The sequence below is a fragment of the Castor canadensis genome, chromosome 4 (genome assembly GCF_047511655.1).
Source record: "Castor canadensis chromosome 4, mCasCan1.hap1v2, whole genome shotgun sequence".
Lineage (NCBI taxonomy): Eukaryota > Metazoa > Chordata > Mammalia > Rodentia > Castoridae > Castor > Castor canadensis.
The window spans coordinates 81,440,933-81,468,075 of record NC_133389.1 but is presented as its reverse complement, the minus strand read 5'-3'; the positions used below and the strand labels follow the sequence as shown (position 1 = coordinate 81,468,075).

General features: G+C 39.5%; 1 protein-coding gene across 26 annotated transcripts in view; it reads right to left on the bottom strand.

Moving 5' to 3' along the window:
- The window catches only part of Clasp1 (cytoplasmic linker associated protein 1), a 251,589-nt gene extending 224,694 nt beyond the window's left edge, over nucleotides 1-26,895 (bottom strand). For 25 of the 26 annotated variants that reach the window (XM_074070502.1, XM_074070503.1, XM_074070504.1 and 22 more), the window contains exon 1: nucleotides 26,748-26,895. The gene's annotated coding sequence lies outside the window, so the exon portion shown is untranslated. Of the gene's footprint in view, nucleotides 1-8,528; nucleotides 8,603-26,747 lie in introns of all 26 variants that reach the window. The other variant, XM_074070501.1, reaches the window with a different exon arrangement.
- Nucleotides 26,896-27,143: the final 248 nt, after the last annotated feature.

The following is a 27,143-nucleotide window of genomic DNA, read 5'->3' as shown; positions in this document are numbered from 1 at the left end:
AATCACTCACTTCACTGGACACACTATTAACTATAGTGTCATCATGACCAAATACACACAAAATACTCCAAAATGTATAAAAGGTTCAGGTTCACAATATTACATTAAAAAGGCAAGTCATATAAACAGAGAAGAAAAATCACTAACATTAGTTATTTTCTGGCTAAGATTACAAATTTCTCGCTTTTTTTTGGGGGGGGGTTGAACTCAGGACCTCACACTTGCTAGGCAGGCACTCTTACCACTTAATCCACTCCACCAGCCCTTTTTTTGTAACGGGTTTTTGAGATAAGGGCTCATGATTCTTCTGATCTCTGCCTCCTAAATAGCTAGGATTACAGGTGTGAGCCACTGATGCCCAGCTGAGATTACAAATTTCTAATCTTATCTTTGTGCTTTTCTGTATTTTCTTAAAATACTTTTCTATAGTGAACAGATATCACTTTCATAGTTACAAATAACAAAGTGTTATTCAAAAATCAGGCACTACTATTTCACATTGTTTCCTCCAATAATACATAATACTATGTTTCATAGTATTATGAAACATAATGTGTTCATTTGTTAATAAGATGTAAATCAAGAAGAGGGTCTTAAATTTCTAAGAAGATGGAGTAGAGATGGTGGATTAGTTACTTAGCAATATATTGTGAAAAACTAGAGGCTGTTCAGGACAAATAACTATAAAAGAAATAAGAAAGAGAGAAAGGGAGGGAGGAAGGAAAGAACAAGAAAACAAGGAAAATACTGCACAGGTGTCAGACAAGACAGTCAAAATGTTAGCACCTGCCTTCACTTACCTTAGTGCAATATTTTTAACTCCTTTTAGATATTTTAAATGTTTTTCCTCTAAATATGTATTGAAAAATAAATATTTTTAATTTCATTTTTTTCTTCTCCTGTTGCAGGTTTACAATATTAAATAAAAATTGTTTTTTTTTTCCTACTCCTCAATCATCTCTCAAAGACAAAACAAGATGAACATGTAGGTTGGCCTACATGTACTAAGCACCTGGCTCATGCCTATAACCCTGGCTACTCGGGAGGCACAGATTGGAAGGACTGCAGTTCAAGGACAATCCAGGCAAAAAGTTAGGGAGACTCTCAACTCAATCAATAAGCCGGGTGTGGTAGTACACCTGTCATTCGAGCTACAAGGAAGGCCTGAATATGAGGATCACAGTCCAAGTTAGCACAGGGCAAAAAGAGTAGAGTCCCTATGTGAAAAATAATTAAAGCAAAAAAGGGATGGGGGTGCAGCCCAATTGCAAGAGGCTTGCCTAGCAAGCGCAAGACCATGAGTTCAAACCACAGTAGCACAAAAAAAAAAAAAGCTTCATGATGGGTACACAAGAGTTTCTTACCTTATTCTCTTTGCTTTTATATTTTAATTTTTTAAACTTATTCAAAGAGTTGTAAGGGTCATGTGGAAACAATACACGAGAAAAATATGGTAATAAAATTTTAACTAAACAAACTATATTGTATGATATAGCTTATTTGTGCAAAACTTACAGAAAAATAAAAATAAAGTATGTTAAAGTATAGCCTAAGTAACAGGTTTAAGAGTATTTTTCCTCCTTCTTAGTCATTTCTTCTACTTTTCATATTTTCTAAATAGAAAAGGGTACTAATCTCAAATGGAAGAGGAGTTATATAACAATGTCAGCTGTAGCATTTGGAGGTATGGCTCAAGTGGTAGAGGCCTTGCAATGCTCAAGCAAGGTGAAGCCTGAGTTCAAACCTCAGTACCTTCAAAAACAATAATGTCATCTTTATTAATGCAAAAAGGACTATTAACTGAAAACAAAGATATTTTTTGTACACTGCTGACTTTTCTTCCCCCAACACAAAACATTTTAAGCACATACACACACTGGCTGGTGTCAACATCAGCATACCAATTTGTTACATAATCAAAGCAGTTAACCCTGGGTAGGAGAGAATAATAATGTAGATTACAGCTTCACAGAGAAGGGCCTCCATGGAGATGAGGGATCTTGGCAGAGGACCAGCTTGTTAGGGAGAGAAGCAGCAGCAGCACAGACAGGGTGTGGCCAATGAGTAGGCTCCTCTAGAAATAGGGCGTTTACATAGGTATCCACTCCATTTACCAAGACTTTCCTTAGGTCTCCCACAGAACTTCATTTACGTCTTCATAGTCTTGCCAAATAGCACTTTTCTCCATCTCTATTTACTACACTAATATGAAAAAGCAGATCATTAAACCTGAATGGTTTCTTACACATTTTCTAGTGACAGCTTTACCATGTATCACATACCATTAAATTCATGCTAAATCCAGCAGTCTTATTAGACACAAAGTTGTACAACTATCACCACTATCTCATTCCAGAACATTCCTATCAACCCAAAATGATATCCCATATTCTTAATCTTTTTTTTTTTTCCCAGTACCGGGGTTCGAACTTGGAGCCTCACACTTGCTAGGCAGGTCCTTGAGTACTTGAGCCACACTCCCAGGAATAGCCCACATTCTCTAGCAATCAGTCCCATCCCTTTTCTCCAAGCCTGCAAAAAGAAATAATCTACTTTCCACCCCAGTGGATTTGTCTATCTCGGACATTTCATATAAATGGAGACAGAAAACATGTGGCCTTTCATATCTGGCAGCTTTAACTTAGCACATTGTCAAAGTTTACCCATTTTATGGCTAAATAATATTCTGGTATAAAGATATGCCACATGTTGTTTATATGTTTAGCTGCTGATAAATATTTGGATTATTTCCACTTTTTTAGCTACTAAGAATAATGCCACTATGAACATTCCTGAACAATCCACCAAGACTCACTACTGCCCCTCCCCTTTTCTTAGTCAGGGCCACACCACCCTCATGGTACATGGTGGTATCTCATGGTTTTATGTGCATTTCTCTAAAAACTAAGGAGGATGAGCTTCTTCTCATGGACTCAGTGGTCATCTGGGAATCATCTTTGGAAGAACGTCTAATCAAATCTTTTGTCCATTTTTAATTGGGTTATGTACTTTCATTACTGATGTGTCTTAAAAATATATTCTGGCTAAAAATCCTTCATCACATGTAAGACTTGTAAATATTTTTGGTCATTCTGTGTAATGCCTTTTCATTTTCTGGATGGTGACATTTGTAACAGTTTTTAAATCAGAGGAAGGCCAATGTATTCCTTTAGTTCTTAAGTGTCATACCTACAAAACCATTGCTTATCTTTACCACAATAGAAATAAAAGACACAAAGGAAAACACTGTTTAATAAATGGGCATGAAAATTTATAACCATGTTTTCTTCCCAAATTTTATACTTTCAGACCGTGCACATAGGTCTTAGAGCAATTCTGACTTAATGTGTATACATGAATGAGGTAGGGGTCCAAATTCATTCTTTTCTGTGGAGATACTTTGTCTCACTACCATTTATTGAAAAGACTATTCCTTCCCCACTGACTTGTCCCTTTTACATCCTTATTGAAAAATCAATGGACTTGGGGCTGGGAATATAGCTTAATGGTCTACTGCTTGCCTAGCGTGTATGAGGCCCTAGGTTCAATCCCCAGTACCACAAAAAAAAAAAAAAAATCAATGGACTATAAATGTTAGCATTTATTCCTGCACTCTCATTCTATACCATTCATCTCTATGTCAAATCTTGCTAGGCAAGGGTGCCACCACTTGAGCCACATCACCAGTCCTTTTTTGCTTTACTTATTTTTCAGATATGGTCTCACATTTTGTTCAGGCCAGCCAGAACTGTGATTCTCCTACATATGCTTCCTACATAGCTGGGATAACAAGCACATACCACCATATCAGGCTTATGTACTAAGATGGGGTCTTGCTAACTTTTTGCCCAAGCTGGCCTGGAACCACAATCCTCCCAATTTCTACTTCCTGAGTAACTAGGGTTATAGGTATGAGCCACTGGGTCCAACCTAGCTCCAAGATTTCATACATGGTCTTCATCACATACATCAAGAACGTATGTGATCTTCATACATCAAGAATGTATCTTTCTATTCCTAAATTGTTAAGTGTTTTTACCATAAAAGGATTTTGTCACAGATGTTTTCTTGCAGCTACTGAGATGACCTTGTGGTTTTGGCCCTTTATTAATATGGCATATTATATTTTCAGATTTAAACCAACCTTGCATTTCTGGAAATCCCACTTTGTCATAATGTATAATCTTCCTGAGAAACAGAAATTAGCTTGCTAATGTTTTATTTTGTTTTTGTAGTGCTAGAAATTAAGCCCAGGACTTCATGCATACTAGGCAAGTGCTCTGCTACTAAACTATATCCTCAGTCCCAAAGGTTATGTTATTAGCAAATTTCTCAGTAGGAACTCTACAGATCAGGAGGTTGTGGAATGATGAATTTCAAGTGCCCAAAGAAAATAACTGCAAACTTAGATTACTATAGTCATCAAAGTCATCTCTCAAAATCAAAGGAGAAAGACCTTCTGAGGTAAGCATAAACTAAAGGAATTCATGACCACCGTGACAGGACTGCAGAACATACTTAAAGGAGTCCTTCTTCAAAAAGAGGAAGCAAGATAAAACATAATCAAAAGAGCAGGAGAAAGAATAAATCTCACTAAAAGAGCAGATAAGTAAAGAAGAATTCAGAAAGAGTCAAACACTATCAATTCAGTAAACCAATAAGCCTCTAAAATAAATACAGGAGAAAGAAATATACTCTTCAAAACAGTCCTAAGAAAAACAACAAAATAATAGTAGCTAATATATACCTTTCAATAATAAATATGAAAAGATGGGAAATGATATTGTAATAAGGGAATCTGAAAGCAAACAGGAATAGGTATATTCATACCCAATAAAACAGACTTCAAGCTAAAATCATAAGCAAAAAAGAAGAAAGAAAAACTATACAAACATATGGAGATTGAACCATATACTTTTAAATGATCATTAATGAATCACTGAAGAAATCGGAGGGGGAAATTTTTTTAAATGTCTAGAATCAAATGGAAATTGAAATGCCATGTTCCAGAATCATTAGGATACCATGAAAGAAGTTCTAAGAGGGAAGGGGATTGCATTGAGTTGATAGATTGCTTTTTAGTAATATGGTTATTTTAATGATATTAATTCTCCCAATTCATGGACATGGAGGTCTTTCCATTTTCCCCATGAAAATTCCAAGGACATTCTTCACAGAACTAGAAGATATAATCCTAAAATTGCTATGGAAGGATGGGGCATGATAGTTCACACCTGGAATGCCACTCAGGAGACTAAGGCAGAAGGATCGCAAATCCAAGGCCAGCCTAGACAACCAGTGAGACTTTGTCTCAAACAAAACAAAACAAAAACTTGTGTTAGCACAAAAGACCCCAAATATCCAAAGCAATCTTGAGCAAAAAGAGGAATGCTGGAAGCACCACAATAGCTGATTTCAAATTACTAAGAATCATAGTGACAAAAACATCATGGAACTGGTACAAAAATTAACATGCAGACCAGCAGAATAAATAGAGGACCAGAAATAAATCCACTTCTCTACAGTCATCTGATTCTCCACAAAGGTACCAAAAACACACATGAAGAAAAGACAACCTCTTCAACAAATGGCACTAGAAAAACTGGGTATTTATATATTGAAGACTGAAACTAGATCCCTATTTCTCACTCTGTATAAAAATCAACTCAAAATGGATCAAAGACCTTAATTTAAGACCTGAAACTTTGAAACTACAAGAGAAAAACATAGTGGAAACACTTCAAGATATTGACACAGGCAAAAATTTCTTGAATAGGACTCTAACAGTTCAGGAAATAAAATAATTGATAAATGGGATTCATCAAATTAAAAAGCTTCTACACAACAAAGGAAACAATCAATAGAGTGACGATACAAGCTACTGACTGAAGAAAATCTTTGCGAACTATTTAGCTGTCAGAGGACTAAAGGATTAATATCCAGAGTATATGCCCAGGGTGGTGGCACAAGCCTGTAATCCCAGTACTGGGGAGGCTGGAGTATCACAAATTCAAGGCCAGTCTAGGCCACATATCCAATTTCAGGTCAGTCTGGGCTATATTAACAATACCTTGTCTCAAAAAGAAAAAACCAGAATCCAAGAATTATAAAAGAACTCAAAAAAAAATAAACAACAAAATACTTCTCAAAAGAAGAAATACAAATGGTCAGTATGTGAAAATGTGCTCAGAACTTCAGCCACCTGCGAAAAGCAAATCAAAACTACATTGAGCTGGGAGCCCGTGGCTCATGCCTGTAATCCTAGCTACACAGGGGCTGAGATCAGGGGGATTGAGGATCAAGACCCCCATCTCCAAAAAAAAACAGAGCAAAATGGACTGGAGGTGTGGGTCAAGCAGTGGAGAGCCTGTTTTGCAAGTGTAAAGCCCTGAGTTCAAACCCTAGTCCCACCAAAAAATAACTACATTGAGATTCATCTCACCCCAGTCAGAACGGCTATTATCAAGAATACCAAAAACATCCAATGATTATGAGGATGTGTGTGTGGGAGGGATACCCTTACACATTGTCAATGAGAATGTAAAAGTAGTTCAGTCACTATGTAAATCAGAGACTCCATTAAAAATTAAAAATGGAACTACCATATAATCTAGCTACTACCATTCCTGGGTATAAACCTGAAAGACTACAAGCATAGAACAGAGATACCTGCACACAACATGTATCACAAACTACTCAATAACAGCCAAGCTATGGAGTCAGCCTAAGTGGTTGATTTATAAAGGTGAATTAATAAAGAAAATGTGTGTGTGTGTGTGTGTGTGTGTGTGTGTGTGTGTGTATGTTTACTCTCTCTCTCTCTCTCTCTATATATATATATATACACACACAGTAGAGTTTTATTCAGTCATAAAAAGAATGAAATAGGGCTGGCAGTGAGACTCAAGTACCACAGTGCCTGCCTGGCAAGCACAAGACACTGAGTTCAAACCCCAGTACCTAAAAAAAAAGAAATCATGTCATTTGCAGGAAAATGGATTAATCAGGAGGTCACCATGTTAAATGAAATTAAGAGACTGAGAAAAACAGGGACTAATAAGGAAGGAGATAGGGAAGGGGAGCAGGGGTAAGACAGTTACTAAGGAGAGTAGATTTGAGCAAAACACAATATATGTATGTATGGAAATAATACAGAGAAACCCACTAATCTGTACAGTGTATACGGGTTATTGGTTTTTGAGACTACTATTATTAAGTTATTAAGACCTCTTCTTTTTGTAGGACTGTGGCTTGAACGCAGGGCCTTGCACTTGCAAAACAGGCACTCTACAGTATGAGCCACGCTCTGGTGGCCTTGGAGATGGGGTGTCACAAACTATGTGCCTGAGCTGGATTCAAACCTTGATCCTCCCAGTCTCAGCCTCCTAAGTAGCTAAGAGTACAGGTATGAGCCACTGATGCCTGGCTGAGACTTCTTCCTTTTTTTTTCTGGGTTTTTTTTTTTAACCAGTATTGAGGTTTGACCTCAGGGCCTACACCTTGAGCAACTCCACAAGCTCTTTTTTGTGATGGATTTTCCAGCTGGCTTTGAACCTTGATCCTCCTGCCTCCTAGTAGCTAGGATTTTCCTTTTAAATACAGGCAATTACAGTCATGTATGTCCCTTGGATTATTACTTTTGTTGTACCACTGAACTTATAGCAATTGTTTTGTTTTTTGCATGAAGAATAGCTCGTATTCAATACGCATTTACTCTTGAACAAATAAGTGATGGAGTTTTGTTTAACTGTGGTAAAACATATAGAAGATTTATCATTTTAACCATTTCAAGTAGATAATGCAGAATAAAGCACATTCATGTTGTTGTGAATATCACCACCAAGACATGTATTTTGTTTTCATTTCCCTCAGAATATTCTCCTTTTTAATTGTTTTATTTGGACATATTAATTGCACAATGTGGGGGGTTTCATTGTCATTTTCCATACATGCATACAATATACTTTGATCATATTCACCCCCTCTATTACTCTTTCTCCCTCACTCGCAGTATCCCACCCACTTTTTTTTATCTTTCTGGCAAATTTTTCTAAATGGGTTTCATTATAACCTTTTCATATATGCGTACAATGTAGTTCAATCATATTCTCCCTGCCTCACCCTCTGCTTCCCCCCATCCCACTCCCACTGGTTCCCCTTCCAAAAGTGCCCTTTTTACATTCATGTTTTTCTACTTTTTAAACAAGATTCCTCATATGAGAGGAAATACGCAGTATTTGTCTTTCTGAGTCTGGCTTACTTCACTTAACATGATGATCTCTGGCTCCATCCATTTTCCTGCAAATGACATAAGTTTATTCTTCTTTATGGTTGAATCAAACTGCACTGTGTATAAATACCACATTTTATTTATCCATTTATCTGTTGATGGCCACCTAGGCTCATTCCACAACCGGGCTGTTTATTGTAAATAGTACCATGAGAAACACAGGTGTGCAGGTGTCCCTCAGAGTATTTTCTAACTTTCCTTTTTTTATTTTGGGGGGGGGGGGGGCGGTTCAACTCACGGCTAGGCAGGCGCTCTACCACTTGATCCACTCCACCAGTCCTCTAACTTTCCCTGTGACATGCTCTGTGAGCCCTGTTGATTTAAGAGTCAAAGCTGAATTTTGGCATATGCGAGTTTCCCAAATTTTCACCTATTATTGTAATTATTTTATTATTGTAATTTCATTCTGCTGAAGTCAGAGAAGACACTTGGTATGACTTCCATCCTTTTAAACTTATTGAGGCTTGTTTCTGGCATAACACATGGTTTCTCCTGGCCCATATGTTCTTGAAAATATTGTGCATCCTACTGCAATTTGGTGGGCTGTTATCACTGTCTGTTCCTTAATGGCTTCAAGTTTGCCTGCACCTAAACCAGGCTTTAAAAAAAATAATTGTGCCAATAATCAAATCTTTAAAATGTTATTTTAAAAGCTGGGGATGTAACTCAGTGGCTGAGTATTTGCCTAGAATGCATGAGGCTCTGGGTTTGATCCCCAGTATGCCAAAAAATAAATAAAATGCAATGAAATGAAATAAAATGTTATTTTATGCCTCACTTTTTATGCTGACTACTGATTCTAATATATTTATATATATATATATATACACAAAATTATACATCTTTTATTAAGACTTTCATATTTTAAAGGTCTCCCTTTAAAGATAAAAAACATTTTAGTTTCTAGCACCACATGAAGAGTTCATTTGTAGCAGCAAAACCTGATAAAAAGTTAAGCGGGAAGAACACATGTACCCACTTGAGAGACTGTCGAACATGGTTCTGAACAAGAAAACCCCCAGACTTAGCTGAGTAAGAAGAGAGAAGTACTTGATATGTCATTTGATAGTACACCAGCTGACAACAGTATCCCAAATGTCCCATGGGAGCTAAGCTACACCCAGATAAAAAAAGCAAACCTATTAAGTACTGGGTATCTAATGTGAACACAGAAGGTGCAAGGAGGCTGAGGATTATAAAACCAGGAGTTTTTCTCTGTTACTAAATAATGATGTCAAGCTATAAAGAAGTAATGCAGCAACAGTTTCCCATTTGACTTTCAACAATTTTGTGTGTGTGTGTGTGTGTGTGTGGTACTGGGGTTTGAACTCAGGGCCTAAAGTTTTCTAGGAAGGCTTTCTACTTGAGCCACTCCGCCATCCCTGTCTGGTGTTGGGTATTTTCAAAATAGGATCTCACATACTATATGCCAGGTCTGGCTTCAAACCTCCATCTTCCTGATCTCTGCCTCCTGAGTAGCTAGGATTATAGGCGTGAGTCACCGGCATCAGGCTCTCATTTCAACAAGTTTAAATAAGCATAGAGGGCTGGGGATGCAACTCAGTGGTGGGTATCCCTGGGATGGCCAAACAAATAAATAAATAAAAATAAAGTAAGTGGGCTGGCAGTGTGGCTGAAGTGGTACAGCACCTGCCTAACAAGTGCCAGGCCATGAGTTCAAGCCCCAGTACCCAAAAAATAAATGAAATAAGCATGGCTACTTCACATTTAAAGCAGCACTTTCGAATTCATTAAGTGAGTCCACAAATGCCACAATGTCTATCCCCCACAAAATCTCTATTAGAGACTTAACAGGGTCACACTGCAAGTATGAAACAGAATCAGGATTAAAATCAGGGTTTCTAACTCCAAAACCAGGGCTATTACCACCACATTGCCACTGTTTCTTCTCACCAACAGTATACATGGGTCTGAGAACATCAGATAAATATATAATTAACAGCAAATAAATACCAAGAAAGGCTCTGCCCACCATACTTAATGTTCTCAAGACAGGAGAAGAGCCTGAGTGCAGAGGGCCACCTGGCACCCGGCGCAGCACCATACACCACACCAGTGACCCACAAACAAGCAAAGACGTGAACCCCCACGCCCTCCAGAGGAGCCCTAGGACATTTATCAGAAACAGTACTTCAGGGGGTCCAGTATTTCCCATGGGTGCCAGTGACAACCCAACAGCATGACCAAGAACACAGAAAAGGGAGGGGAGAAAGGAGGAATGTGAGGAAATGAAGGAGCATCGTCCCTGATGGCAAGGGAATAGAAATGACCACATATAACCACTGGGGGAAACTGGGTGACGACAAATGGGAATTCCCTTTATTATTTGCAATCTATAATTATTTCAAAATGAAAACTTTTTCAAATGAAAAGAAAAATATTTGGGTTTTTTTTTTTTTGAGGGAGGGAGGAGGTACAGGAGTTTGAACTCAGGGCCTCTCATTTGCTGCCTAACTTTACCACTTTACTACCCTCACCCCCCCCCACCCCGGGCCCTTTTTTAGTTTGGTTATTTTTCTGATAGGATCTTGCTTTTTGCCTACTGCCTCAGACCATGATATTCCTACCTACACCTCCCATTTCCACTTAGCTGTGATTACAGCAATGCACCAACATGCCTAGCTTGTTATTGAGATAGGGTCTCGCTAACTTTTTGCCCAAGCTGGTCTAGAACTGTGATTCTCCCAATGTCTACATTCCAAATAGCTGGGATTGCAAGAATGCACCACCACGCCCAGCCTAAGAAAAAAGTTTTAAAATTCCCGTAATGTTGACAGGTTCCTGGTCCTTGTTGCACAGTTCACTGAATACCTAACATGCCAGCCAGTCTGCCAGGCACTGCCCCGATGAGCTCCAAGTACCCTGGTGAGATCAAGTAAACAATGTGTCCCCACACGTGTTAAGATGCTTTTCTGCCAGGCTCTACTTGCTCATGAGTACTTAGTAAGCAGAGAAGGGAAGACTACTATGACAGTGAAAGAAATGTAAAGGCACCACTGAGCACTGGACTAGACTTAGGTGTACACTGGTGTATTGTCCTTTACCCTCCGAGCCCATTTCCTTTTGTTTTTTTAGTTGGTGGTAGAGACAGGCGCTCTACCGGCTTGAACCATTCCCCCACCCCATTCCATCCTGTTCTTCCCCTCTGCTGTAGTGAGATTCATACTGAGGACACAGCATCTGATGAAGAAGGAAAACCTGCAGAGTCACACAGCCCTTAAAGATTAGGAGCCCTTGTACTTGCAGAAGGAAGAAAGCAGAAATGAAGGTTTTATAGTTTCATAATTTATTGACAAATCAGATCTGATGCTGACTTCAAATGCTTTTGATACAATATGGGGGACCTACCAGGGAAAAATACTTTGGAACATCAGCGGCAAATGACAACAACTACTGAAGACAGCTTCATAGACTATTTCCTACCCACCTCCATCAACCACACTTCCTGCAAAGCCTCTTTAACTCTGCACTTTACTAAGGGTATATACTTAACAGGGAAATTTCACTGTATTTCACAGATAAACTGTAATAGGACACTGCAACTAATAAAATGAGAGTTTTACATTCATATTTTATGGATTTATGGAAAAGATTCCAAAAGAAAAGCACAAAGAGATGTGTGCCTCGAATGTTAGTATATACTGACTCATGATACATATAGATGTTCAGTTTCCAAGCTGGGCCGTGACTGCCTCAATATTTTTTCCAACATGGACTTGTTTCTATTCAACATTAACATGCTTTCTTTAAAATACCAAAAAACCTAGCCATAAGAATAGTCTCCCATTTAAACAAAAAGATTACTTAAGAATGTAACTAAAGGGCTGGAGGCGTGGCTCAGGCAGTAGACCACTTACCTAGCAATCGTGAAGCCCTGAGTTCAAACCCCAGTATCACCAAAACAAAAAAAAAAATGTAACTGATAACAGGTGTGGCACACTTGTTACCCAGCACTTAGGAGGTTGAGGCAGAAGGATCATGAGTTCAACACCAGCCTGGGCTACAGTGTGAAAAAAGAAAAAAATGTAACTGAAAATAATCAAATATGTGTTTTAATACACTGCTGATGAAAACAGATTTATAACTATCTGGAACAATTTGGCAATGTTTATCAATAACCTGATCATCATAAATAGATCTTTTGATCCAACAAGTCCAAATCTAGGGAAATAATATGCCTAGCATGTTAAAAGGTATAAAGTTGCCTGCTGAACCTACTCATAAAAACATTTTAATAAAATAACCTTACCTGCTCAAGAATGGGAACTGAGAAATAAATCACAGTACATTCAACAGCCGATCAAGCAGCTACTGAGAATGACCGGAAAAATGTCTGCTTACTGGCTTACAAAGACAGCTACAGTCATTTTAAGGAAAAAAGCGAAGTAGAAAACAGCATATTCATAATGCCATTATCTACAGTGAGAATGTACCATTATAATAATAGCTGTGAAAAAATAACAGTGGTGGTACCAATGGAACAGGCTGCAGTATAAAAGCAGCAGGCGCCTCTGGGAACAGGCCATGGGAGAAAGAAGAAGAGGGTAGAGGAAAGATTACATTCACTCTGACCTTTAAACTTTTTAACCATATACATATTACCTATTCAAGAGAAATGCAAACTTTAAGCTTTAAAAATCATCTATTCAGACTGGAGCCCGAAGCTAAGCAGGAGCACCTGCCTACTAGCAAGGAGAAGGCCCTGAATTAAAACCCCAATGCCACCCCCCCAACCCCGGCAAAAAAAAATTACTCAGCCGAGTACAATGGCTCACAACTGTAATCCCAACTAATTAGGAGGTGGAAGTACGAGAGTTACTGTTTGAGGTCAGCCCAGGCACTTGTAAAGCTGGTGCTCTATACCGCTTGAGCTATACCTCCAGTCCATTTTTCTGTGGTTATTTTGGAGATGGGGGGGGGGGGGTCTCATGAACTATTTGCCCAGGCTAGCCTCAAATCATGATTCTCACACACACACACACACACACACACACACACACACCCAGGTCAGGTCAGCCTCTCAAGTAGATAGGATGACAGGTGTGAGCCACCAGCACCCAGCTGCTTTTTTTTTTCCTTTTGGTAGTACAAGTACATCCCCCAAATATCTTTTTTGAAATGGTATAGTCCTCAATTCATGTAATAGGCTTTAACTACAATCAAAATACACAATGTTAAATTAAAGCAATTGTAATAGAAGCAGCATCCCAAAATGACAATGCCTAATCCCTGCCCCCAAAATTCCAAATCTGAATCACTGATGAGTTTCAGATTCAAGTAAAGATGTGAAATAGAAGAGTCCTGATTTTATAAAGATCTAGAGCAAGATGTCAATTTCAAACAGCCTTCTTCTCTCAGCAAAGGTGCTTTCTTGGTCCTTGTCTCCAGTCACTTCACAAAATTAGAACATGACATGAATACTGCCAAGAGTCAGTCTCCTTGTCCCTCGTCTCCAGCCAACACAGCTCTCAAGAATGGAGGGCAACAAAAAGCCAGAGTGTCTGCACCTGGTTCAGGACCTCACACCTTCAGGTCAGAACAGGACAGGGCCTTATCTCTTCCTCTTCTCCCAACCCCAGATTAGGAACCTATTTTACTCAGTTTCTGTTGCTAAAACAAAATACCTCACACTGGGTCATTTATAAGACTGTTTGGCTCTAGAAGACAGAAGCCCAAAGAGCAGCATGGTACAGGCACATCAAGGGCTTTCTTGCTGCATCATAACATGGTGTGACAAAACAAGGACGCTAGATGGGTCTCTCTTCCTCACCATATAAAAAAAGCTACTAAGGCCATTGTGGGGGCCCCATTCGCCTATCCTACCATTACCTAAGAAAGCTCTACCTCCAAAGAACATTAACCTATGAATTTGGTGATTAAGTTAACCCAAGAAAATGAAACCACAGCACAGCCCCTCCCTCTCAGTCTCACAGTAGTGCACTTAACACAGGGAATCTTAACTATCTCCTTACTTGTCTGCCTTCCCAAATGGAACAAGGCTGAAAGCCTTTCTGTCTGTCCTCAGACACACTAGCAAAGTTATTGTTACAGTATTCTGACCAAGTTATGAAGTTTGCTCTATCTCTACTAATAGCCCAGGATCAATGAACCTAGAATAACTCTTATCTCACTGGCAACAGTTCTCATTAATACACCCTTTCTGTATCCCCTCCAGTCCTCCCGCCTACCCCACAGTGGTCTAGTAACCAAATAATTACAATGAGATGTCCCTAATCTACCAGTGCTTACTCATTCTTTCATGATTCTATAAAATCATTACTACACGATTCAGCTAAGTAGTGTCATTCTTTGAACAAATGCTCCTTTGGCAATTTCAGAAATTGATTCCCAGTTGTAAAAAGAAGACGGAGTGGAAAGCTTTTTCTACTGGGTTTGGTTTAAATTTGGTTTAGGAATGCAGTTCAAGGCCATAAGCGATGTGCTTGGCATGCCAACATGGCAACAGGTAAGCTCAAATGAGCAACAGGCTGATTAGCCCAGATGGGCTCACGCTGAGAGTAGTTTTTAAAGGGCTACCCTGCTCAGAATAGGAATCCATGCCTGGTGGTAACGTATTAAGTGAAAATATAAGTAAATAAATACTTCCTGAATCAAAATTTTTTGGGCAAAAGATGTACATGAAGTATAACTATATCTTATCAGCCCAGCTTTTCCATAAAGGACAAAGCTAAGAAAACAAAACAGAAGTTGGGCATGGTGGTATACATCTATAATCTCAGCACTCAGGAGGAGGAAGGATAGAGACTTCAAGGCCAACCTGGCTACAAAGTAAGACCCTAACTCAAAAAAGACCAAAAAAGAAAAAAAAGGTAATCAGCATCCCTCTTTGGTACTCCCTACCATAAACCATTATTCCTTACTAAGGAAATTTAAGCTCTTGATGAATCACTGTTTACTGACAATTAGCTTGAAAGCATATGAAACATGTTTGTTCTGGCCTCTCTGATGTTGCTAATGTTGATTAGAACTAGAAAATAAAAGGTAAGGATGTTAAGGATTCCAAGTTCTAGGCCAGCCTGGGCTACACAGAGACCCTGTCTCCAAGACAGATAGACAGACAGACAGATAGGTGACAGATAGAGAGATAGATGATAGATAGATAGAAATGTTTCCGTTGCTAATCAGGATTTTCTAAAATTAAAAATAGGTAACTAACCAGTATCTCAGATGATAAAAGTGTTTATATAACAAGATGCTAAGAAACACCTAGAGAACAAGAGCTCTCAAAACCTGGAAAACAAGAAATCAGAGACCAACCTTCAAGCTGCACCTTCTCTATGTCTGGACGGTACATTTCAAAATGGACTCTTGAGAGAGGCTCATGACAGCAACACTAGACTCCACTAAACGCTGCAGAGTACGATGGAGGGAGACATGGTAACAGACCCAGGGAGCAAGAGCAGACACTTCTTTACCAGTTAACCTTTGGAATGTCTAGATAAAGGAACAATGTTCTACCGCCATTCATTTTTCTTAGAAAAATATGTGCTCATTGCATAAAATAAAACTCAAAGTTATTTTGAAACTAAGCATTTGTTGAAAATGAAAAAGCAAAGTCTAGACATATAAAATCAGCCCAAAAATGAATAATATTCCCAATTTAAAATTCAGAATCTTATATAGCAAGATAAAAAAATTTTGGTCATCCATAAAAGGAACCCCATATTATACTACCTAATGTTTACCATGTCACCCCAAAAAATTCCTAAGGCATTTGAAAGACCAAGATACTATTATTATCAATCCCCACATTTGGAAAAGTGACTTTAAAAGACTTGAGTAAGAAATCTTGAACTTCTTAATACACTGATTTTCTGCAGCTACCCAAGTGTATTTACAAATGTCTATTTACCTTATAATTCAATTAATAATAGATTAAGGACAATACTGGTATGGTACTAGATTAAACACCACAGTGACGTGTAGGTGCCAGATTAGGCACCAGAGTCCCCTGCACAAGCCAGGGAGAAATTGGGAAATACAGCATCCGTACTCACACACTGAGGGTCCCTACAGTCTAGTCTTGTATTGCAGACTACAACTTGTATTTAACTTGTATTTAAAAGTTAAAGGGGACTTCACTACAGCTCAGTCGTATAGCACAGGCTTAGAATGCATATGGCTGGATTCAACCTGCAGCTCCAAAAAAGATTAAAAAATAAAAGTTAAGTAACTGTATATACTCAAAAGAAGGAGGGGTAACTTATGTTAATTGTCTCATATATCAAGTGGAAAAACTGTAACACAAACAAACATCCATGAATCTGTTTTATAAGGGAAGAAAATAGGAGGTGGGAGAAGATGGGGGTAGGCACTGAAGTTAAAAACCCAAAGCAAAATATAAGTGCCACTTAGTGATATATAAGAAATTTAAAAGGTTTTATGGGATTTCAGCAAATGATACTAAAATAACTGTATATCCACATGCAAAAGAATCAACTTGGACCTCACACATTATAACATGTACAAAAATTAGCTCAAAACAGATTAAGGACCTCAAAGTAACAGCTTGAATTACACATAAATTCTTAGAAGAAAACACAGGAATAAATCTTCATGCCTTGGATTTGGCAATAAATTATTAGAAATGACACTATAATTACAACAACAAAAGAAAGCATAGATAAATTGGACTTTATTGAAATTTAGAAATTTTGTGCACCAAAGGTCATTATCAACAAAGACAACCAGCAGAAAGGGGGAAAATATTTGCAAATCATACATCTGATATCCAGAATATATAAAAACTTCTAAACCTCAAAAATAATTCAATTTTATTTATTTACTTATTTTTAGTGAGCCTGGGGTTTGAACTCTGTCTGGGCTTTGAGCTTACAAAGCAGGCGCTCTACTGGTTGAGCCACACCTCCATCCCATTTTGCTCTGGTTATTTTGGGTATGGCAGTCTCTCAAACTATTTGCCCAGGCTGGCCTCCAAATGCAATCCTCCCAATCTCAGCCAGGATTACAGGCATGAACCACTGGTGCCTGGCAAATCCAATTTTAAAATAGGGAAAAAATAACAGACACTTCTCCAAAGATGAACAGATGGCCAGTAAACACATTAACAGATTCTCAACACCTTTGTCATTAGAAAAATGCAAACCAAATCCATAATGAGATGCCACTTCATACGTACTATAAATAAATATAAGATAAATAGTTTTCAAAAAACAGAAGATAGTTGTTGAGAATGTGGAGAAATTTGAACTCATATATAGTACCAGTGGGAATGTAAAATGGTACAGCCACTGTGCAAACCAGTTCAGCAATTGCTATGAAAAGTTAAACATATAATTACCATATGACCCAATAGTCAGACTCCAGGGTATGCACCCAAACAACTGAAAACACAGTGATTTGTACACTGATGTTCACTGCACCATTACTGACAATAGCCAAAAAGTGGAAACAAGCCAAGTACCATCAACTTGGCTTGATGAATGAATAAACAAAATGTGGAATATCCATATAACAGAATACTATTCAGCAATATAAAGGAACGGCATTCTGATATATGCTGTAACATAGATGAACCTTGAAAACATTATGCTAAGTGAAAAAAAACCTAGTGACAAATGGACAAGTATTGTATGATTCCACTTGTATGAAGTACCTAAGAAAGGCAAATTCATGGAGACAGAAGTATATTCAAGATTACCAGAGGCTGGGGGAAGTAGTAATGAGGAGTGACTGCTCATCATCCCAGAGTTTCCATCTGGGATGATGGAAAAGACTTAGAGCAGACTATGGTGATGGTGACTAACAGTGTGAATGTAATCAATGCCAGGGAATTGTATTCTAAACATGGCCAGAATGACATATTAAATTTAAAATTTAGATAAAAATTATTTTTTTAAAAAAGCTGTATTAGACCTTTAGTGATCTGTATTGTCCAAGGATAGATTTCTTTTTTCGATTAGTGTGTATCAACTGTACAAAGTAAGGGGTTTCACTGTGATATATCCATACATGCATATATAGACTTTTGTAGCTATTGTTCTGGTCTTTTTAGTACTGGGGATTGAATCCTGAGCCTTTTGAGCTATAGGCCCAGCCCCAAGAGTGTATTTCAAATCAGGAACTCAAATCTAAAAGGGACTATGGGGTCATCAGCTATAAACCTCATGGAAACCTACTGAGACATTTGCATCTCCTGTATTACCTCTGACCACTGTCAGATGGTGAGAGCAGACTGTCCCAGCCTGAGCTGGAAGGAGGGAGAGAGGCAGGGAGAGAAGAAAGTAAAGGAGGGAGGGAGGGAAAGGAAGGGAAAGGAAGCTGAAGAATCTGAAAGACAAGAGCTGCTACCCTGCAGCTGTGTGATCATGGATTATTCAACTACTCTAAGCCTCAGCTTCCTCTCACTATAAAAAGAAAATAGCACCTGCCTTTAAATGTCGTTATAAAAATTGGCACAAGAAATACCCACAATACCCAGGCCAGTGCCTGGTAAATGGTGGGTGTTCAATCTATGATAGCTATTGCTACTGTTACAATATATCCATGTGCTACCTTTGGCCTTACTAGAGGATAAACAGGACATGGCTTGGGTTGAGAGAACTCCATGACTTACCGGAACTTAAATAAAACACAGCTAGCCACCAGCACCACAAGGAGACTTCCAAGAAGGAGCAGTTTTAATACAGTTCAACTTCCCTTTGAAAGACTAGTTTATTGTTTCCAGAATGAACCCAGCTACTCTTCATTACGAAGGGCCCTGCTACACAACTCATTCTCTCTATACAACAGGCCTCTGTTAGCATATCTGAGCAACTGTTCATAACAGAGTTGGCCTCTACCCACAGGAAAGACACAATCTGTGAAGAAAATTATCTGGAAGGTAGTCTCAAGAGGCTGCTCTCAAACTTTGGTGGCCTCAGAAGCACTTGGGAGCATGGTTTAAAAAAAAAAAAAAAAGAAGAAAAGAAAACAAGATACCTCACCTCAGTCCTATCCACAGACATTCTGATTACTAAGTGTTTTAGCTGGGCCTTAGTGCACAATTGTTTAAAGAAACACTTGAAGGTAGGCCACAAAAATGTGATAAGATCACATTCTGATGTGGACAAGCACACCAATCTGTTCCACAAAGCAAGGGATGCATTTTCCTCCATGCCTATCTACAATTGTAATGGCCCTGGCAATGCAAGAAAATAAGAGACATCCCACGCATGTAATGACTAATACAAGTTTCACACAATATCCTCACATAAAAGTCCCTTGTGATTGCTTATTTCTTAATAAATACCAAACAATTAAAAAAGAAAAATAAGGACCTCCTATATCTTTTAGTAGAAAAATATATACTTCAGAAACACATTTTTTAAAAATTGCAAGAAAGATGAAAAAGGAGGTTAATAAAGAGTAATAGAGGGAGTGAATATGATCAGTCTATTATATGCATGTATGGAAAATCACAATGAAACTCCCCACACTGTACAACTAACATGTACTAATAAAAAATGTGGAAAAATATATGTACTTCAATTATATTACCAGAAGTTGATAAAATTTCTGTGAAACTGGTATATCCTCAGGTATCTGGGGAAAATTATTAACAGCTACAAATTTCTGTTCGGCAATCAGGCAATATGTATCAAAATTCATTAATGTGATAATAACCCTCAATCCAATAATCTCACTTCATTTGAACCTAATAATAACACAAAAGGAAAAAACTATACAAAAAAGCCATTGTTGTATTATGACATACCAAAGAGATACTTGCATGTCAAGAATCCCCAATAGTTTTAAAAAAGTACCATTAACTCAAATATGAGAATTAAAAATTAAAATGATGTACATTATGCAGTTATAAAGAAAGTATTCTCCAAACATGCAAAACCTAAATTACTAAAAAACTAAACATTGATCTACCATTTGATCCAGTAATACCAACTCCTAGGGATATACCCAAAAGACTGTGACACAGGTTACTCCAGAGGCACCTGCACACCCATGTTTATTGCAGCACTTTCACAATAGCCAAGTTATGCAGCCATGAAGAAGAACGAAATATTACCATTCGCTGGTAAATGGATGAAATTGGAGAACATCATTCTGAGTGAGGTTAGCCTGGCCCAAAAGACCAAAAATCGTATGTTCTCCCTCATATGCAGACATTAGATCAAGGGCAAACACAACAAGGGGATTGGACTTTGAGCACACGATAAAAGCAAGAGCACACAGGGAGGTATAGGTAAGACACCTAAAAATTAGCTAGCATTTGTTGCCCTTAACGCAGAGAAACTAAAGCAGATACCTTAAAAGCAACTGAGGCCAATAGGAAAAGGGGACCAGGAACTAGAGAAAACGTTAGATCAAGAAGAATTAACCTAGAAGGTAACACACATGCACAGGAAAGCAATGCGAGTCAACTCCCTGTATAGCTATCCTTATCTCAACTAGCAAAAACCCTTGTTCCTTCCTATTATTGCTTATACTCTCTCTACAACAAAATTAGAAATAAGGGCAAAATAGTTTCTGCTGGGTATTGAGGGGGTGGGGGGAAAGGGAGGGGGCAGAGTGGGTGATAAGGGAGAGGGTGGGGGCAGGGGGGAGAAATGACCCAAGCATTGTATGCACATACGAATAATAAAACAATAAAATATATAAAAAAATAAAAAATAAAAAAAATAACCTAAATTACTTACTACAAAGTACAACAGTCTTAAAGGGTGGTACATTAAGATAGAATAGCTAGGGCTGGGGTGTGGCTCAGCACCCATGAGGCCCTGGAATTTATCCCTAGCGTTGCAAAAAAAAAAAAAAAAAAAAAGCTGTTATGATAGATTGATGTTGATTCTCCCCCTCTACCTCCTCAAATATCTGTGTTATTGCTAAATTACTGTAAATAAATGTAATTGATTCTGCCTGGAGAGTTGCTTGAACAACAGTTACAGAGACAGGTGAAAAATGCAAACATTTACCTCAGCTATTCTGAAGGAAGACAGACTCACCCAAATGTGCCATGGTAACAGATGGCCACAAGGCCAGTTCTAGATTTCTTTTCCCCAAAAGATGTATCTTGGTAGCCAGATGTATATGTAAAACCTTGAATTCACATTTTTTAGAAGCCATGTATATATGCACTAAAGGAAAGAAGGAAATCTGGTTTGGCAGCTGTTCACATGACAAAAAGATCAGAAGACTTCATGAACCACAACTTCAGTAAAAGCCAACAAAATTATGTAGCTAAGAGATAGTGCTGTTCATATGAAAAGAACATCAGGCCAAGAGACAGAAGGCCCTGTTCTCCTAGTGCTATCAGGACTGGACTTCACCTACAGACCTTGGTCTCTCATCTGTAAAACTGGCAGGGGAGTAGCACTCTCACCCCTGCCCACCTTGCAGGACTTGAAAGGGAGCAAAGAGGATTACAACTGTAAAAGTACCTTGAAAATCACTTTTGTTTTTAAATCTGGCTGTTATTATGAAGACACTCACTAATGACTCTAGAAAAAGGATACATTCCGAACTGACAAGCAGACATAACTCATGAGACTGAAGTCATGCCTTTCTCAAAATCTGCATTGTTCAAATCACCTAAAAGCTAACGCACTCACTGCCAGCATTCATAACAGACTGCAGAGTCTGCTACCTTTGGGGTATTTAAGAATCATCTGGAGACTATTAAAACTGTGGCCATCCAGGTCCCACGCAGACTTAACTGACCAAAATCTCTGGGTGAAAGACAATAAATAAATAAATAAGGCCAAACCATTTATAATTTAACAAGGTCCCAAAGTGACTCTGGTGACTTGCTTACTACAACTACTATGAGATTGTTATTACTATTAGCTCCCACCATGTATTACCTACTTAGTACATGCCAGTCGGCCTTCTCAGCACCTTACATATATTATCTTACTTAATCTTTGCAACAATCATGTAAGCTACTCTTAACACCACCCTCCACTCTCCCCTATTTGTTTATAGATGAAGACACTAAAACACAAAGAGATTATTTAACTGGCTCAAAGTCACAGGACTAGCATGTGGCAGGGCCAGAATGCTCAACAAAGTGTGAAATCACTGAAAGTTTCCTGACCTCAGAAAACAGCAGTATATTCTAATGAGGTCATATCAAAGTCTTCTGCTTTATTTTATGCATTGCGTTTAGAAAATAGAGTTGCCCTATTAAACAAGGAGGGGGGCAGGTCCTCAACATTTGTGACATCCTAGCTTCAATACCCAAAACCAAAAGGTGAACAAATAAACAAGCCAAGAGAGGACAAAGGCACTAGAACTGCTTGCATGCTTCCAAAATAACTGGCATCAAGTCAGGTTATGGTTGTCTCCCCTCCAGACTATGAGGCTCTGGAGTGCAGGGACCATCACTGCACATCTTCTCAACTGTACCTCTTGGTACCTCATGCCTAACTCAAAAGGATGTAGTAACTAACCTAATCAACAAATCAAGTGAACGCCTGATGACTGTCCTGGGCAACATAAAGGGCTGTGAAGTGGAGAAGAAACAGGCTTAGTTTATGCTGCTTCAGGGGAAATAAGGAATGTCAATAGGCAAAAGAGAGAGGGCTGGATTTTGGTATGATTTGAAACATTTCTGGCAACCAATGCCTGCCCAGGAACAGAGAAATATGCCCACAGTTTGAGGCTGAAGACCAGAATGTGGCAGACATAAGGTAGGATGATGGATGGACTGTATGGTCTCTGAGAGCTCTTCTAAAGCTCAAACCCTATTAGTCAACCATGTATTTCTTTATTCTTTCACACAATCAAGTTTTCACTAGTTGACCAAGTCATTTATAGACAACACAGGCCAACACAATGTGTTCTACAAACTCCCTGGGCCTCAAGGATCTTGAGAAGAGCAAATGCCCAGGAGTAAAGCTGAACCAGGAGGAATGTAATGGATATAATAGGAAATAGCAAGGAGAGAGGAGACTTCCAGGCCAGAGGCAATACAGAAGTCAGCAAAGGTGTTACGGAAGAAACTCCACCACTGAGCCAGATCTTTGGGACTCTGTGAGGGGAGGTAAAATGGAGACCGCCCTAAGAATTTGGGGAGGAGGGTAGAGGACTAGAGGCTCATGCCTGTAGTAATTTTAGCTACCTAGGAGGCAGAGACCAAGAGGATCCAGTTCAAAGCCAGCCCAGGCAAGTCGTTTGTGAGACCCTATTTTGAAAAATACCCAACACAAAACAGGGCTGGCAGAGTGGCTGCCTCACAAATGTGAGGCCCCAAGTTCAAACCCCAGCACCACCAAAAAAAAAGAACTGGAGAAGGAAAATCATTTCATATAGCAGTAAACTGATCTAAGCATAAAGGAGACAGGAAAGCCCTGGGGAAACTACTAAAAACAATTAGTAAATTCTGGTGCTTTAGAGGTCAGTTAACCCAACACATACACATACATTTCATGGATGATTCCCTGCTGGCACACAGAAGAAGGTTTAGTTCATTTTTAAAAATTACATTTTAGAAATCAAAATCAAAAACTGTCATCTGTCAGGCATGGTGGTACAAGTCTGTAATCCCAGCACCTGGAAGGCCAAGGCAGGAGGATCATAAATTCCAGGCTAGCCTGGGCTACATAGTGAGACCTTGTCAAAAAAAAAAAAAACTGGGACTGGAGGTTTGGCCCAAGCAGTACAGCTCCTGTTTTGCAAGCATAAAGCCTAGAGCTCAAACCCCAGCCCAACCAAAAAAAAAAAAAAAGAAAAACTGTGAATTTTGCTTTTATTTTTAAGGTTAATACGTCCTTCTCTTACTTTCAAGGAATTATTTTAAATGACTCTGCTTTTAAATAAACATTTGTATAAGTACTGTCTACAATTTCCACTACTCAATTTGACAATCAGACTTGTAGTTATCATACCTAACAGTAATTAAAACTCAGATCTGAGTCTAATACCCTGACATGGTTATATTTACAACAGTGCTACAAAATAAAAATTATTATTATTTTAAAACTGATTTTAAGTAGATTAATAAGAAAAAAACGGGGTCTCAAACAATTAGATCTCAGATCCAGGAAATTATTTCACTCAACTTCTAAATTATGAACTGAGCTAGTCTCAAGAAAATAGAATTTGACAGGAGGTGAATCTAATTAAAATATATTGTAAACACAAATGTAAATGCCACAGTGTATCCCCCATGTACAACTATTATATACTAATTTTAAAAAACAGAATTAACAAAAGACTGAAGCAAAAAAAAAAAAAAAGATTCTAAATCTAAAGCAAAGTATCACACATTTGAATGAGAAGCTTAATGCTCTTCTGGCCAATCAGTTCTCACCATCCATGTAAACTATTTTAAGGAACTAAAATCTTGCTCTATAAAAAGCCAGATCCCATCAGCTGAACTACACTTAAGAGATTCTATCGCAGTAATTACTGAAGAATAACACACCAAGCTTTAGATTTTTGCTTGCTATCAGTACAAAAATGCTTACCTCTTTTACATGAATAACGTTGAATCTGTGGGTTAATTCAAAAGCCTGACACCGTAGGAGATCTAGGTTTTCGGTTCTAACACATATTTGTAACACAAACTTGGCAAAAACCTTTTGTGTATTCACACCAATTGTAACACCGAGATACAATATTTGACACCTACACTACTAACAAAGACTCTTCAGGAGTTTTGATTTTGGCTAACCTTAGCTGGGAGAATTAAAAGTTATGGCTGAAAACTACTCAATAAAAATGTAAAAACTTTAGGGGCTGAGAATGTAGCTTAGTACATGGAGTTTGCCTAGCATGTGCAAGGCTCTGGATTTGATCCACAACATTGAAAAAGAATTACATTTAAACTTAAAGATCTAAAATAGTGTTGCATTTTGACTCATAATAAACAATGACAAAGAAACTGAGATTTGAATAACTGCTACAAAGGTGCAATTAGATAGTTTTCAAAGATGAATAAGCAAACAGCTCACCAAAATTACGGTGGCTCACGCCTGTAATCCTAACTACACAGAAGGCAGAGATCAGGATGGCGGTGTGAAGCCAGCCAGGACAAATAGTTAACGAGACCGTATCTCAAAAACACCCATCACAAAAAAGGGCTCAAGTTGTAGGCCGAGTTCAGGCCCCAGGGCCGCAGACAAACAAACAAAAAAATTTAAATCTTTCTCTTCAAGAGCAGATAAATAATATTCAGTACTCTGGGGCACTGTGTTATTTTCCTTATCGTCATGGTCTCTACTTCAATGTTACTATTCCCCCACTCCCTTGATGAGCAAACGGAACCGAGTCTAGGATCCCTTCAAATCAAGAGCTCAGCAGACGTCACGAACAGTAACAGTAATAAAAAAATAATTTCTAAGGCCAGAACGGACACTGGACTGTGGCACCTGAATGTGGTGCAGGGTACATGCAGCATGCAAGTACTTCTGACTTCTGCCATCACTGCCTCCCAAAGGACTAGAGCATGCGACGCTCCGATTGCCACATCTACGAATTAAAGTCTTAGTGTTTAAAGAACTCACAGGTTCTCCGAATAGGACAGTATTTAAGAAACGAACCCCGCCATACAGAAATGCACCCGGATGCAACAAAACATGCTTTAAGGTTCTGCCTAATTACATATATATTTTGTTTAATTTTAGAAATAAACCCAACTCTTTTTTTTTAAATATTATGTAATAAGTTAAGACTCTGGGAAAAACCCCATACTCATCCGAGCGGCTGAGAAAATGGAAAGCAAGATTCGATTAGCTCCATTGTACCCAAACACGCTTAACGTGCAAGATCACACACTCATCTTCGCCAGAGCGTCTCTGCCAACACCAAAGAACAACAAAGGCAAGTTGAGGAGGCTGCACGGGCTGCACTCGGCGCGGGTCCGCTTTCGCAGCTGGGGAAGGAAGCGCGGAAGCCCCGGGGACCCCCGCCACACTCGGGTCCCGCCGGGCTGCCTCGGCTTTTGTCTGGCGGGGCTGGGAGCCCCGCCGCCCGCCCGCCTGCCTCCCCGGCACCCCTTCCCTCTGGATCCTTCTCCACACCCATCACTCGCCGAGGACTAGCTGTGGTGGGATTCTCGCTCGGCCCCCTCCCCTCGCAATCCGGGCTCCTTTCACAAGCGACCCGGGCGGCTTCGGTAGCTTTTCCCACCCGGCAAGAGAGACTCCGGTCAGGAAGGAGCCCGGGGTGGGGTCTGAGAGAGAGAGAGAGAGGGGCACACAAAGCCCGGCTGACCCCACAGCCGTCCCCCTCCCTCTGCAAAGCAGCCTGGGATCAGCGACCTACTGATTGGATAAACAACACTGGCACCCTGCTCCCACCCAAGGGCCGCCCCCTCCCCCAAAAGTGCACCCAAGAGCCGATGACAGCGCTGGACATCGCCCCCACCCAGACCCGGCGCCCGCCACCGCGGGGGAGGGGCGGGGGCCTCGGGACGACTCGGGATTAGACCTTCCCGTCCTAACCCGGTACTTACAGCCCTATTAGTCACTACTGTTGCTGCTGCGGACCGGACAGCCGCCGCCTTCTCCTCCACCCCAATGAGGTTAAGTGCTTGGTGCGGGGATTAAAAAAAAAAAAAAAAAAAAGCCGAGAAGCCGACAGCGCCTGCGCAGTGCGGTCTCCCTTATTCATCTTACCGCCACCAACCCGGCTGGGCCATAGAGACTGTAAACCGAGACCATAGAGAGGCAGAGAGGTGCCTGCCTCTCTATGGTAACGCCCCGCGCAGGCGCCGGGCCAGCTGCATTGGACTTCGGGAACTGGCTGCGCAGAGCGCCTTGTGCCGGCTTTGGGAATATTGACCCTGGCGGGGACCCGTAGGGTAAAGGTTCTTTAAGGAAAGGTGGCTAGGGTGTATTGTTAGACCCCT